Raw genomic sequence first — 16,155 nt, 5'->3', positions numbered from 1 at the left:
GCCACTGACCTAGACCCAAAAGACTTCAAGGGGAAAAGGAACTGGTTCTGTGTCTGACAATTTAATCCTGGTTTGATTTACACAAGAACTTCTAAAAAGTCCTCATCTCCTAGGACTATCCATCATCTGCAGGAGTATCTTGGCTGCCCAGACTTGAGATTAATTGCTTTGATGTGGAAAAACCCCCACGCTCACTCTGGGTGGAAAGGTTATTCTTTTAAAACAAAGCAAAAAGGGGGGGGGGGATAAAAAAAAAAAAAAAGACATAGTAAAAAAAAGAAAAGAAATGCTGAAACTGACCCTGCTCTCCCAGCCATATGTGGACACTTAGGCACCTCTCGGGACAGACACGGCTTTTAGACTGGGGCCAGGATTTCAAGCTCTGGATGATTAACATCACCTACATTTTTTTTTTTAAGATTGTATTTATTTATTTATGAGAGACACACAGAGAGGCAGAGACACAGGCAGAGGGAGAAGCAGGCTCCCTGCAGGGAGCCCCATGCGGGGCTCGATGCCAGGACCCTGGGATCACACCCTGAGCTAAAGGCAGATGCCCAACTGCTAAGCCACCCAGGCGTCCCAACATCACATACATTCTTACTGGATGTGCTCTTCATTCCTTCAGAAGATATTTGAGACCGGCATCCAGCGCACAGCCACACGTTCCACAAAAACCTTCCATTTCCCCCTTAATTTATGCTTTTAGCGTCTCCACCTCATTACTGTACTAGAGAAGGTGGGGACCCATGTAAGACTGCGACACTCAGCGCATGCCCAGAGCTCGGTGCTAAGTGCAGGAATAATGCAAGCTGGCCTCTCCCAGCTATCAATGCTAAATAAAGCCCCTCCCCCGCCCCTGCAGAAACCCTGGGGGGCTGTGACGCCCACATTTCTCTCGCACATCCACCAGTCCAACCTCTTGGTGTTCTCACTGGCTGTTTCAAATCCTGTCAGACCCTAGGAAGTAACGCCCATAGCCACCCTCTGCAGCATCCTCCTAAAGAGTGTCCCTGAGGCCAACTTCCAGGTACCGTATGCACAACCCCAACAGCTGGTCTCACTTTGCTATGGGGATTCCCAGAGCCCAAAGGACTTAAAAACACACCCAGAAATCCAAAACAATACAGGGACGCTCCCAAAGCCCAGAGAAAGGAGAGGAAACATCCTATTTCCTATCTCTGGGTCACGGGTCACCCACCAGAACCAGAAGGTGGACATGGACTGGGAGCCTCCAGAAGGAAAGGGTGTCGGGGTCAGTCCTTTTTTCGGGTAAAACTATGGTAGAAGACACAGCATAAAACCGCCTAAAATACACATTCACATTTACCATCTCAACCAATCTCAAGGGTTGGGCGCAGTAGCGTTAAGTACGTTTCACACTGTTGTACCAAGCTCCAGGACTCTCCTCTTCACCTTACAGATTCAACCTCTACCCCGATCCCTACCACCCTATTCCCCAGACCCTGGAACCACCATGCCGCATGCTATGTCCAGGAGTCTCACCGCTCCACGTCCCTCACATAAGTGGTATCACACAGTATTGGTCTCTGTGACTGGCTTACTTCCCCAGCATAATGGCCTCCAGTTCATCACATCGCAGCATGACCTACAACCTTGGCACTGGATCACCTCTTCCCACCACATAACCCCCAAACTCCCAAAAGGACCCAACCCAGTACCCTTTGGAGGTAGGGGGGTGGTTATGAACATGGAACCCCCAGGTCCTGACCTTGACCTCCCAAGAGCAGAAGAGAAACCTCAGTCACAATCAGAGGAGGGAACTTTCACAGGAAGAAGGAGGCTCCGTTGGTGACAATTCTGATAACTCTCTGTTTAAAAAGTCTGCTAAAGAGCTCATCAAAGTGACTCTGCCTTTAGAAATCATTTATCCTGAGCTTCCAAGATCAGACGAGATCAGGTGCGTTCAGGGTGGTATGGCAATGTCCACAATAGCCAAACTGTGGAAGGAGCCTCGGTGTCCGTCGAAAGATGAATGGATAAAGCAGCTGTGGTCTATGTATACAATGGAATATTCCTCAGCCATCAGAAACAACAAATACCCACCATTTGCTTCCACGTGGTTGGAACTGGAGGGTATTATGCTGGGTGAAATAAGTCACTCGGAGAAGGACAACATTATATGATCTCATTCATTTGGGGAATATAAAAAATAGTGAAAGGGAATAAAGGGGAAAGGAGAGAAAATGAGTGAAAATATCAGTGAGGGAGACAGACCATGAGAGACACCTAATTCCAGGAAATGAACAAAGGGTAGTGGAAAGGGAGGTGGGTGAGGGGATGAGGTGACTGGGTAACGGGCTCTGAGGAGGGCACTTGACAGGATGAGCACTGGGTGATATGCTATATGTTGGCAAACTGAACTCCTATATATATATATATATTTTTTTTTAAAGCAATCAATTATCCCACCTTTTGAGCCCCAGTGTCACTAAAGACCAGAGATTCCTTGCAGGCAACACACTACAGCAGAACAGTGGGGGACAGCCTGTTTTGTAAAACTGCCCCGGGCAGTTCTCAGGCTGGCTCTGGACCCTCGGATGGGCCAGGTGCACTGTTTCTTTCAGACATAGTTCTTGGGATCACACTAAGTGGTATGGTGGCCCACCACCCAGCATTTATTGCCTCCAAGTCCCTGGGAGGGCAAAGGCTGCCAGTTCCTTCCCTGAGAAAAGCCTCCAAAAGGGTGCAGGACCCAGAGAAGGCAGGTGGGAGCTGAAATGATGGGGATCAGGGTCAAAGAGGTGGAGCAAGGGAAGGTGCTCCGATGGGAGAAAGTGCCAAGACAAGACACAGGAGTATAGGGGAAGGGTGGACATGGGGGGGGAGCGAAAATAGTGCTACAGCCTGGTAACAGGTGCGGTACACCCAGAGCAGCCCCAATCCTGCAGCAGGCACCACGCCGGGCATTTCACATGCTGGCACACACCCTCTGACCGGGGAGGTTGATTATCCTCCCAGTCCCCCTTGGACAAAAGAGGAAATGGCTTGGAGGGGTCAGATCACTTGCCCCCGGGGAGGAACAACCCCCCTGCCTGCTGTCTGCAGAACCATGGAGAGGGCACTGTCCAGCCCCCCCCCCCCCCCCCACCAAGATACAGGCTAGGGGCAGACAAGGTCAAGGCGGCCTCACAGTTTACCTCCCAAAGGAAAAAATCAGGATGACAGGTGATGACAGGTGAAGCATCAGATGTAAGCACCTCCTCCTCCCAGGTGACCTACACCCCAATCTCCATCTGCTTCCCACAGAAAGCATAGGCAAGCTGTTTGGGTTTGACTGCCCCAGGTGGCTAAGGAGCCTGGACTTATCAGAAACCACCAGCTCAGGGGCCCCTGGGTGGCTCAGCAGTTGAGCGTCTGTCTTTGGCTCAGGTCGTGATCCCAGGGTCCTGGGATCGAGTTCTCCATTAGGCTTCCCATGGGGAGCCTGCTTCTCCCTCTGCCTAGGTCTCTGCCTCTCTCTCTGAATCTCTTGTGAATAAATAAAGAAAAGAAAAAAGAAACCACTAGCTCTTTCTTTTGGCATCTCAACCTTGGAACATCCACAACTGCAACTTAGTTTCCATGTGAAAAAAGCACAACCTTGTAAGTTCTAGTCTATAAAATTCCAACATCACACATTCTCACCGAAGAGGGGGGGAGGGGAGGGCATCTAGGAGACCAACTTAGCACACAAAGTGCCGAAATGCCTTCATACTTTCTGGAAAACCGGAGCAGCCACGATTCCAAGCTGTACAGGGAAGCAGGTTGCTCTGACTGATGACAGGAGCAGGATGGGTAGCCTGTTCGGCTGCTGTGGTTTGGAAAGGAGGCATTCATTTTTAAAGTTTCAACATCATTAAGCCTACACACTACAAAGCTCAGGGGAGCCAAGCTGGCTAGACAAAGTTGAAAACAATCAATGTAATTTCCACCCCCAGGGACGGAGCCTCCCCGGGACCTGACATATGGCATCTCCATCAGCAAAGCGCAACACCACATGAAAAGCAGACAAGGGGGCATGAAAGCAGCAGGGGACCCCTGTACAAGCTGAGCGGGATTCAAAGACGCCAGCCACCCCACCACCACCACTACCACCACCCCCGCACTGCATCTCTGACCTCCTTAATGGTCCGCTCCTATGTCCGGGATATGTCAGGCACTCAAGGGACACAGAACCCATACAGCAAGGCCCTGTTCTCCAAGACTCATCTGCGAAGGAGCAACCAGGGGGACTCAGTAGGGCCATTCTAGCCTCTCCGGTCCAGGCACAGTAAGTACAAGAACAAGTTCCCTGAATGCTGGGACTTACTTATCTTCTGAGTTACTTGCTCCCGAGTCACAGGTTCTGTTGTGGTGTATACTGTCTCTAACACATGCCGACAGCAGACATGCTTCCGCGCTGGTGTGCGGATGAGACACAGAGACGCACAGCTTGCCTTTAAGATGTTTCACTGCTGGTGGCAGATAAAACCGTGAGATAACAGGTCTAAGGCGCTCAGTGCTCTGTAAGCACATAGGAAACTTTAAAAAAAAAAAAAAAACCCATAAAGGAGAAACATGTGTAAGGGCAAGTCAAACACCTACGTGCATGCTTATGGGACCAATCCCAACATGTCACAGTGTACCTCGTGGAGGGGACCCTTCATAATTCGCCTGCCAATAAATCAACGCAGCAGGCCCAGAGAGGCGCATCTGCCCACAACCCCTCCACCCAGCCAGTGAGCAGCTCACCCTCACCCACCAGCATGGAACCTGAGCAAGGCCCTTGTTCAACCTTCCTCAGGTCCTGAAGGTAGGCACTATTAACATCCCCGTTTCAGGTAAAAAAAAAAAAAGACTCTGGGGAGATGAAGCTGCCCAAGGTCACAAAGGTGAGCGGTGAGCTTGAAGGAACTGCGTCTCCATCTGCCTCTGCAGAGAAAAGCAGCTGCTTTTCTTGCTCCATCCCCTCTGCTTGGCCCTTCCAGCTGCAGGACACAGACCAACTACAAAGTTGGCCTAGGAACATGAGCCATCACCAATAGGGCTCACCAACTCAAGACACCTGGCATTCTTTCTTTTTTCTTATTTAAGATTTTATTTATTTATTCATGAGAGATACTCAGCTCAGAGGCAGAGACTTAGGCAGAGGGAGAAGCAGGCTCCCTGCAGGGAGCCCAGATGTGGGCCTGGATCCTGGGACCCCGGGATCATGCCCTGAGCTGAAGGCAGACACTCCACCGCTGAGCCCCCAAGGCATTCCAGGAAACCTGGCGTTACTTTATTTGAGTGTCACGAAAACCTGTAACATGGCATTACTGGTTTGTTATATGTGAAGTCAAATGACGTGCCCTCAGTCACACTGTTAGTAACAATGACACTTGAGTTTCTAGACCCTCAAAAGAATTAAGTGACCCAACCTGAGGAAGCAGTGGAGCTTGCCCTCACTTCTGCCCCCACACTTCCAGCTCACCTTCCGGCCCTTACCCCCCACCCCCAGCTCTGAGGTGGCTCAACCGCTTCCAGGGGGCGGTGGCTAAGCTCCTACCCCCAGCTGAGAAGCCAAACCTGCCTACTCCCCCCTCCAGAGCCAACGCCAGGCCCCCGCCAGGTGGCACCCAACGAAGTATAAAATTTTGGACAAAAGAGATCCCATTTTCATTCTCATTCATTTGGAGAATATAAATAATAGTGAAAGGGAATAGAAGGGAAGGGAGAAGCAATGGGTAGGAAATATCAGAAAGGGAGACAGAACATGAAGACTCTTAACTCTGGGAAACGAACTAGGGGTGGTGGAAGGGGAGGAGGGCGGGGGGTGGGGGTGAATGGGTGACGGGCACTGAGGGGGCACTTGACGGGATGAGCACTGGGTGTTATTCTGTATGTTGGCAAATTGAACACCAATAAAAAATAAATTTATTATTAAAAAAAAAAAAAAGAGAGATCCCATTTTCAAGCTCAACTGATGAACTCTTGAACTGGGCCCAAAGTGGCCACAGTTTTATAGGCAACTGCTCATAAAATTTCAACAGAGTGACAGGCAGTTGTAACCTAGGACAGTAAAGTTAATTAACACATATACCAGGAACTGTTCTGTTTGGAAGCCTCAATAAAATAATCAATGAGATAGTAATCAGAAGCAGCTCAAACAGTCAGCCCCGGATGAGCCTTTTTCCCCCCCTCTTCCGTCCCTTATCTACATCATGTAATTACCCCTTCCTTCTTTCTCATAAAAGCTCGTTGCTTTCCCCCACACAAGTGGGAGACTTCCCTGGTCGCTCTCGAATGTGTACTCGCTGAGTTACAATTCTGAGACCCTGAGTGCAGGAGACCTTGTTCCTCGTTCTCCTTTCGCGGTGGACAGAAGCAATGGGAGGCCTCCCCCCATTCCCTCGGAGCACGGCCCTATATTTAGAACACCCCCACCCCGCCGCATCCCCTTAACCTGTTGAGAAACCCAATCCCAAGCCAACAGAACCCTTGCAGGGTGCAGCCAGGAGCCCTTCCAAAGCCTCTGCCTCCCCTCAAAACATCGCCAACACACTCCAGATTGGGGGCCTCTTTGACACCTCTGTCATCCTTGGTGAACCCACCAATGTAAGACAAGCACTTCCTCACCCTCCTCAGCACCAGAAAGATGGCTCAAGTCATGTCATAAAGGAAAGGACCAAGGCCCTGGGTGTGACGGCACAGTAGCAGAAAAACTCCACCTTTTCCAAAAAGAACAGTTGAACAACAAAAACTTATTAGTCCTGGAGGTGAGCCATGCGGGCGGCTTCACGGAGGGGCGAAGCCTGCCCGGGCAAGTTCTTCAGAGACTCCTTCTGACAAAGTAGTTGTAACGTCCAACATGCTGATCTTGGCACTCAACACCAAAACCCAAGGCAGGGGAGAGACTTTTTTTTTTTTTTTTTCACTAAAAACTGGAGAAATCCATTTCCCTCCTTCTTGTCACAAAGGAATGGTTCCCTCTTACCTCCTGCAACCCCACAGGTGCCTAGTGCACTACGAAGTAAGTTTCTACTGTGGCTCACCCAGCAGTGCTGGGTTCCAGGCCCTTGAACATGCACAGCCCAGTTCTGAACCCACAATGAACACAAACTAACTGAAAAGGAGGCCAATTTGCTCCCCCTAAGAACATCACGGCCCATCCTCAGCCTCTGGGCGCTCCGCTGTTGTGATTTAGGTCGTATTTTGCTGGAAGCACAAATGCAAACCACTTGCCGGACTGGGGGCTGGAAAGGACCTCCCCCCACACCAACGTCCACCCCCAGGTCTCTTCGATGCTTGAACCTTCCCAGTAGGGCTGGTAAAAGGACGCCTCTGGAAAGCCACGGCCACACACTCAGAGAACCCTTGAACAGAAGGTGGAGAAGTCAACCCCTGGTGAAAGAACACGCAAAACAAACGGGATTCTGGGGCAGCCCGGGGGGCTTGGCAGTTTAGCACTGCCTTTGGCCGGGGGTGTGATCCTGAAGACCCAGGATTGAGTCCCACATCGGGTTCCCTGCATGGAGCCTGCTTCTCCCTCTGCCTGTGTCTCTGCCTGTCTCTCTCTCTCTCTCTTTCTCTCTGTCTCATGTCTGTGTCTCTCATGAATAAATAAATAAAATCTTTAAAACAAACAAACAAAAAAGGAATGGGATTCTGGAGACACGTGCCGGTCAGAGGAAGGGGAGGAGCCGGACAAAGTTCGGATTTGCAGATGCAGAAGAGACCTGGGTGCGCCTAGGCCGTCCTGGGCACCTGGGTGCAGTGCTGCGTGCAAGGGCCGGGAGGGAAGGAGCGCCGTGGTGCAGCTTGCAGCTAGGGGACAGGAAGAAAAGCCCCAGCAATTCAAGGTCTGGACTCAAGGTCAACAGGAGGAGCCCACAGAGACCAGAAGGACAGTGTCGACACATGCTCTCCCCACCTCCTCAGTCTCGGTCGGTCTCTCTCTCTCTCCTGGCCCTGAGCCTCCATCGGCCTGGCTGAGGTCCAGCTCCAGTAATTATATCAGACCCACCTTTCACCCTCCCCACCCTCCGGAATCAGCCCTCATTCTCTGCAGCCTGAGGCCAGCCACTCCTGTATCCCACCTGTGGCCTAACCCCGGAAGTGCTGGCTTCAGAAGCGGCCTGAAGCAATCCAGCTCCTTCCTTTGGGGCCCCAGGCTGGTATGAAATCTAGTTTTCAACACAGGGCTGGGGGTGGGGGGGGACAGCCAGGAGCCCCTTGGGGAGCAGCACCCCAGCCTGGCCTACCATGTGAGGCTCCGGCCCAGGCCTCACCTCAGCCCAGCGGCAGTATGGATCCTGAGCAGCCCTGCCAACCTTCACAGGACATGGCTCTGCCCACATCAAGCTCTCTCCCTACACGATGGATTACAGAGAGCCTAGTTTTTAGAAAGACATTTCACCACACAGCTGACGACCAAGAAAGCCTCGGCTCTCTGGGGCTGTCCTCTGCCTTTCCGACTTCCTCCACGAGCCTCACTTGCCTCATCTGCCAAACGGACACAGCAATTTCTTCCCCACGGTGCCAAGGCCTGGCTCGCAGGAGGCACTGCTGCCTTCTCTCAATCTTCTGATGGGGGCAAAAAGCTGAATCTCAAAGTCCCTGCTTGCTCTCAATATGCCTCGACAGCATTTCTTCTAGAACCAAAAGGGAGAAAAAAAACACCAAAGAAATCAAGTCCAACTGACACTTGGTCTCCCATTTTGCAGAAACAAAACCTGCCTCTGGAAAGGTCTGGGTGGGACTATGACCAGGCGTCCCCAGCTCAGTTTGCTCCATCCCTGCTCAGCAGGACAGGGAAAGTCACAGGTCAGGAGCTAATGCCTTCTGTTTGGCCTAAACAAAGGGAATTCTAGCGGCCCTGAGAGCTGCTGCCCTGCTGCAGTTCCCCCTCCACCTCCACCTCACTCAGCCCCATCTGATGGCCCTGAACCCTTCCCCCAAGTCCTGGTGGCAGCAGGGGGCAGATCTGCTGCAGAACCCCCCCGCCCCCCCCGAGGCTCACCCCAGATGGAGTGTGCAAAAAGTGCAGTCCATGCTCCCACATGGGCAACACCCCACAGGTGTCTGTGGGACTCCCCTCTGACCCCCCCTTGGTCCAGGCCCCCAGGATCTGCCCTGACTCCCTACTCCTTCCCAATACCAATCCATTCTTGATGTGGGTGAGTGCCTGCATTTCCTTTCTTCAATTTTCTCCTTTTTAGAATGTTCCCCGAAGACTCTCGAGTGCTTCAGGATGAAGCGTCAATTCATCAGCATGGCATCCGCCCCGCTGGCACCTCATCGTCTTCCTCCTTCACCCATCACCCCCAGCAAAGATACTCAACCTCTAGCCGCCCTGCAGTGATTTAATCACCCCCGGGGCTAGCTTAGTCTCTAAAGCTTTGCAGGTGCTGTTCCTAGCCCCAGGACGCCCCCCCAGGCACCCCAATTTGTGCCAGTCCAGCTCCTAAGGCTCGGGGCAAGCATCACCATTAGAGAGCTCCCCATGAGCTTCACCCTTCCCGGGGTGTTAGAGCCTCTCCCCCACACCACCGGATGTCGCGTCGGGGCACGGAGGACGGCCTTAAGGACAAGGAAAAGAGCCAGGCAGCGCCTCGCAAGGGTCACCCACGTCTCTGGGCTCCCGGAGCTTCCCCATCCCACATTCCACCACAACCCTTAGAGACGACAACGACGAGGGCCAGGAAGTGAGATGAGGGAAAGAGGAAAGGAGGGGTCCGCAGACCACCGCCCCCCAGGCTCACTTCCAACAGCGTCTGGACGGTTCCGGTGGAACTGTACACAGACGGCTCCCGGGCAAGCTCCCGGGGCCTGGGGCAGGCCCGGGGCAGAACGAGCGCTCCCACGGGGGACATGGGACCGGGCGATCCCTGACGCCGGCCGCCCCGCCTCACCATCACCACCGAGTCGTCAAGCCAGCACCCGACGACAGCCCCACACCAGGGAGCTCGCCCAGACGCACCTCGGAAGCTCAGCCCTTCAGCCCGCGGCGGGGCCAGGGAAGGCTCATCGTCCCGACAGGCGACGGGCACGACGGCAGCTCCGCGAGGAACGCACGGCCTGTGAGAAGGCAGTGCCCGCGCCGAGGGCCGGAGTCCTCGACCCTCACGCCCTCTGACCCGGGGCTTCCGCAGCAGGCCTCGACCCCACGGAACCGGAAACGTCTGGTCAAAGGTTTGGGCACCCAGCACGGTGGTGGTGCTGACAATCCCCAGGCGGAGGGGACTCAGGACCAACCATACCCAGAGCCACACGACGGAGCGCCACCTGGACGCTAAAATTCCGGGCAGGAACGTTTAGCGACACGGGGAGCCGCTCCCTGCACCGCAAATGAAAAGAAAGCAGCTTTCGCTCAGCACCAGGGCTCCAACCCACACCGTGACGCCCCGTGCACACAGACCAAAGATGGGCGGGTGACCACGGCATCCCTAAGTGGTGAGGTAATGCGTGCACTTCATCCTCCTTGTTTCTCCCAATCTTGTTTTTATGATAAAAATATTTTTGGGCAGCCCGGGCGGCTCAGCAGTTTGGCGCCGTCGCCTTCGGCCCAGGGTGTGATTCTGGAGACCCGGGATCAAGTCCCACGTCGGGCTCCCTGCATGGAGCCTGCTTCTCCCTCTGCCTGTGTCTCTGTCTCTCTCTGTGTCTCTCATGAATAAATAAAATCTTTAAAAAAATATATTATTTTTAACGTCCTCAGAATATAAATATAAGCTACAAAATCAAGAATATCCTCCCTCTCCACCCATGAAGTCTCACAGCCCTCCTCTATAAACCAAAGGTGGAGGGGCGCCTGGGAAGCTCAGTCAGTTGAGCGCCCAACTCTTGATTTCAGCTCAGGTCCTGATCTCGGGGTCATGAGCTCGAGCCCCGTGTCTGGCTCTGCACTGAGCAAAGAATCTGCTCTTCTCTGTTTCTCTCCCTCTCCACCCCACCTCCTGCCCCTACCCATCTGCTCATGCTCATGCTTATAGTGATATAAAATAAACCTTAAAGAATAAAAACAAATAAAAACAAAAAAATAAAAACAAAATTCTCCCCTGCAAATTTGATACACCGTATAATTCATAAGGCAAATTCTGCTGTTGCTGCAGAAATGGCCAGTGCGGGCTCTTAAGTTCCCCCGAACCCTCTCCCTATCCATGAAAGCAGGTCATACCCACCCGGGGAGGCTTCGCTTTACACCCTACCAAGCACACAAATGAGACAGAGTACATCGGCCACATTCCCACCAACCTATCAAATGTACATTTCCTTCTATTCTTACTTTTGATGAAAGTCGTTTCTCAACCCGAGTGCATGCATTTCCAGAGATAATTCTAATTTTAACTAGTCGGCCCATGCTTATCTATAACAGCCACCACCGAAAATGGACAGATCTCAAAAACAGGCCAAGTGGGGAAAAGGTACAGGCAGTGTATGGAAGTTTTATCTAAAGGCACCACCCAGGGATCCCTGGGTGGCGCAGCGGTTTGGCGCCTGCCTTTGGCCCAGGGCGCGATCCTGGAGACCCGGGATCGAATCCCACATCGGGCTCCCGGTGCATGGAGCCTGCTTCTCCCTCCGCCTGTGTCTCTGCCTCTCTCTCTCTCTGTGACTATCATAAATAAAAAATAAAAAATAAAAATTAAAAAAAAATAAATAAAAAAAATAAAGGCACCACCCAGGGCAGCCGGGGTGGCTCAGTGGTTTAGTGCCGCCTTCGGCCCAGGGCATGATCCTGGAGTCCCAGGATCAAGTCCCACATCAGGCTTCCTGCATGGAGCCTGCTTCTCCCTCTGCTTCTCTCGAATAAATAAAATCTTTAAAAAAAAAATAAAGGCACCACCCCAAACGACACATGGATATATGTCCACATACAGACACACGCACATGGACCAAGGATTTAACGACATGAACCAGATACTCACCAAGTTAACAATGGGGATTATCTCCAGGGACAGAGGGAGAGAGGGAGAGAGGGAGGGAAGGATAACTGGACATGGTAGTGGTGTCCTGGGGGCTTTAATCAGAGGAATTTTATTTGCCGGCGGGGGCGGGGGGGGGGGGAGCCTAAAGTAGATATATGAACGCTAGTCACATGTTCATAGTTATTTCTGATATACAAGTTCATCAGAACCATCTGTACTACTTTTTGTTTTTTGTTTTTTGTTTTTTAAGATTTTACTTATTTATTCATAAGAGCCAGAGAGAGAGAGAGAGAGAGAGAGAGGCAGAGACACAGGCAGAGGGAGAAGCAGGCTCCATCCAGGGAACCTGATGCGGAACTCGATCCCAGGACCCCGGGATCATGCCCTGGGCCAAAGGCAGGCACCTTCGTTCTGCTATTTCTTCTGAGATACAAACAACATTCTGGTTGGTCCTGGCCTCCAACCATGGCAAGAGACCAGAGCTCCTAAGAGCCATGTTCAAGGACCTCATAAAACAAAGCTTCCTGGAAATGACCAGTAAACCTTGGCGGTCTCTGGCCATCGCGTGACTATGGAAGCTGAGACCCACGAGGGCCCATCATCTTCTGGACAGATGGGAACCCAGGGGGCCCAGACAAGGAAGACCGACTATTCCCAACACATGATTAGTAATGACGGGCGCTCAACCAGACTCTGCAAATTCCTCATGTCAGGGTAAGTTCTGCAGCTGGGTCCTTCCATCCACCTGCGGGTCCCGATTTCAAGACAGAGATCTATGTATACCTGACAACAAAGATCAACACACACCGAATTTATCCAGACTGATGTTTGAAGTGCTTCCCACCAGCATAAAAGCCAAAGCAGCCTCAGTAACCTCCCATGACCAGCAGGCCAGGCCAGGGAATGGCAGTGGGACACCAACACACAAGCCTCAAAGAATAAACACTCATCAGCCACTGCTGTACCAGGGATTTCTGTTTATATTAGATGCACTTTCCCACCGGCCCCACTAGCTAATGAACACACATCTAATGTAAATACTCAAGAATCTGAATATTTAAAAAATCATTCTATAAATCCAAAATGTAACTCAAAAAAAAAAAAAAAAAAGACAACGACTCAGATGAAAAAATACTTTGGCTGATGAGCAAGTAAAACAGGCATCATGAGCTGGCCAGCCAGGTGGCTTGAGGCAGAGAGCAGGTCTAGTCAAAGACTGCCTTTCCTCCAGGCCCCTCAGCAGATGTTGGGTCTGCGTAGGCCCCTCCGGGAGCTGCTACCTCCACCTTGGACCATCAGCCTTTTCTTGTGTAAAAGGCATCGAGTAAACCAAGCATTCTCTTCTCTGCTTCCCTGTCCAGGACAGATGAGATGTCCCCTGTTGTATGTGATGGAGAGGAGCCCTCTGTGGAGATCAGCTGAAGATGCCTCTTGCAGACATCTCTAGGAACACTGCAACCCTGGGTTCCTACAGGTGCACATGACAACCACCTGGAGGGCTTACAAGACGTCCCACTAGACCTCCCCAGCCCGTCTGGGGAAGGGCCTGATGGTCTGCACCTAACAACTTCCCAGGTGATGTTAATGCTGTAGGTCTGAGGACCACACTTTGAGAAGAAACCCACTGACTCCCAAGCCTGCTGGAAAAATGGCAAGACCAACAGCTGGGGGGACTTCTGAAAACGCAGGTGCTAGCCCCCAACCCCAGAAAAGTCCAAGCAGCAGGTCAGGAGGCAGCCTGAGACCCTGGCGAACACACCAGGGGTCAGACTGAGTCTGGTCATGCTGGTTTTCGCCCACCTTCTACCCTCTGCCCTAGGAAGGATAAGGTCAAGGATCCTTGTCTCCACAGGTTTTCAGAGGCAAAACTTGAGCTTCCTTGAATAGTACAGACTTAACACACAAGAAGGGTTCCCCCATCCTTTCTAACTGCCCCTGCCCCATGGTGCCTCGGAAAAGGAGGGGACGGCCAGTGGGCAGAACCACTGCTTGGCAAACAAAACCCAAGGCTGGACTCTGTGAGCTCAAAGAGTCTACCAACATACCACAGGTAAGCGGGAGTCCCGCTCACTCGGGAGCAAGCTCTCGCCCTTCCAGAACACCACCGTCATAGAAAGAATGACATGTGTCTTGCTTCATCCTGAGCCCTCACAGCCTGGAGGGCTACGTTCACAGGAGGACTTGGGCAGGACTCCTCTCAGAAACTTTATTGAGTGACCTTTCATAATCATAACCAATTATGTTTACGCTTTAAAGTCAGGTAGAAGGGAGAAAGGCAGGATATGCAATTGTATATACGGCATGACCACAACAGTAAGAAACAAAAACTATTCATGCAAAAACTGGAAGGAAACAGTAAAAATATTAATAGGGATTGTCTTCAGATGGTGGGATTGTGGGTGGTTCTTTTCTTCTTGCTACTTATTTTCCTATTCAGAAAGAGCATACATTACTTATAAGACCAGGACTCCCATCTGTTTTACAATAAATTGGAAAGAAAACAAAAATATTCAGAGCTACCCACACGTAACCCATGTCAGCCCAGAGAGGAAGAGGCCCGCTAGCTCTCTCCAGGGAGCAGGGGCGCCTGAGAACACAGCCGGCTCTGAAGCCTCTAGCTGGTGCCTGCAGCCACACCTGCTCCAGGCTTGGGCTTCAACACACAGCAGCCCTGCCCTCAGGGTTAACAATGCAACAGCAGCACAAGGATGCGGGGTCCTCCTCTCTCCCTGTGGGTCTTTCTGGGCCCTGAGAACAGACCTGTTCCTCTTTTCCTACCCCCACGTCTCATCTTCTGGAATTCTACACAGTGGCAATCTGCTTCCACACTGACACGATGTCAAGTTCCCTTGGGCCAGCCCAGGTCTGGACTGTCAGGAGCTGCTGCTCGCCCCTAGGGTGTGACTTCTTGGGCCAGAGGACAGCCTCTGCGTGGCCAACAGCTTGCAGCAAGAGCCTGGCTGCTCTGTGCTGCTCGCAGAGAGCTCCTTCCACCTGGGAGTTTCATCAGGGAGAGGTTACTACCTCCCCAGCACACCTGGGGCCCAAGACACACCTGTCAAGCTCTCTCCACTGGCTCTGGCCAGCCTCTCAAGCCTGCTCTGAATTTCTGTATCTTTCCCGTTCATCTCCTCTCAAGTTTGGATTCACCTGAAACATGGTGAAACAGACCTTTACCTGAGCAACTGCACAACTCAGACCTTGATAGAACGAGAACAGGCCGGTCTTGTGCCTCCACGTCTCTGTCTACCTCTACACCCCTTCCCCTTCTCTCCTTCCCACGACCCTCAAAACATGGAAATTCCATCACCTACCAAGACTCTGCTCAGTGCCCCCTCCCCTCCAAGAAGCCTTCCCCACTCCTCTGTAGCCTGGGTCAGGCATCTCTCGAGCAACCTGCACCATGTACTTCCCCAGGCACTTAGCACACAGCATCAAAAGTACCTGCTCACCACAGTGCCTGTGGATAGGGCTCAAGCCCTAAGTGCATGCTGAACCACGGGCCCAGCCCCCAGATGGCCAGAACCAAGTTCACTGGCAGCCCCACAACCCTTGCTCAGCTTCCCCTGCCTGTGGCCATCCCCACGGAAACCCTTGCTGAGTATTCCCTGCTTGTCCACAGCATGCCCAAACCTGAGTGTGGCGCCCCTCGGACAGCAAAACAAACCCACTCAGCCCCACAGAGCCAGCTAGCCTAGGCACCTGCTCCTCAGCATGGTTGACATCTCTCTGGGGATGTGTGGATAAGAGGATGGGGCTAGATCTAAGCTTCCCAGGGACAGCTCAGAAAGTCCATGGTGCTGGGCCACTGATGGTCCACGCAGTGAGCACAGGTGGCTTGAAAAACTGGCTGTGCAGGGAAGCGTCCCAGCACAGTAAGCCTCCTTCACGCACCCCACTATCCACTCCCACCCCCTCCATCTGCTAATTCGTACAGAGTCAGAGGAAGGGCTCCTGCAGCAACCACAGCCCCCAACAGGAGCTGGCCCAGCATGCAGCACGTCATCTCGGCTGACCTCAGAACCTGCAACCACTGCATGAGGACAGAGAGCAAGCCACGGCAGCCCGAGGGCTCCTCCTCATGCTGACAGGGACCTCACCTCCGAAGAGGATCCCTAAACCCCAGCACCGAGACCAAGGTACACTCCAGGAAGCAGATGCCAGCAACAGGTCCCAGAGGCAGTCTGCCCAAGGAATCAGCGAAGCCCCAGCATGAATTCTGGAAAAGGTTTGTTCTTGGGCAGCGGTTCTCAAACTGTGTTCC

At 52.3% G+C, this 16,155-nt stretch overlaps 1 protein-coding gene across 3 annotated transcripts in view; it reads right to left on the bottom strand.

Moving 5' to 3' along the window:
* The window catches only part of CCDC88C (coiled-coil domain containing 88C), a 121,055-nt gene that overhangs the window by 96,359 nt on the left and 8,541 nt on the right, over positions 1-16,155 (bottom strand). Inside the window, exon 1 of one of the 3 annotated variants that reach the window (XM_041758694.1) lies at positions 9,944-10,340. The exons of the other annotated variants lie outside the window; for them this stretch is intronic. The gene's annotated coding sequence lies outside the window, so the exon portion shown is untranslated. Of the gene's footprint in view, positions 1-9,943; positions 10,341-16,155 lie in introns of those variants that run through there. 3 annotated transcript variants of the gene reach the window in all.

This window comes from Vulpes lagopus, chromosome 6, assembly GCF_018345385.1.
Source record: "Vulpes lagopus strain Blue_001 chromosome 6, ASM1834538v1, whole genome shotgun sequence".
NCBI lineage: Eukaryota > Metazoa > Chordata > Mammalia > Carnivora > Canidae > Vulpes > Vulpes lagopus.
The sequence above is the reverse complement of the archived record's forward strand: the minus strand, read 5'-3'. Positions and strand labels throughout refer to the sequence as shown.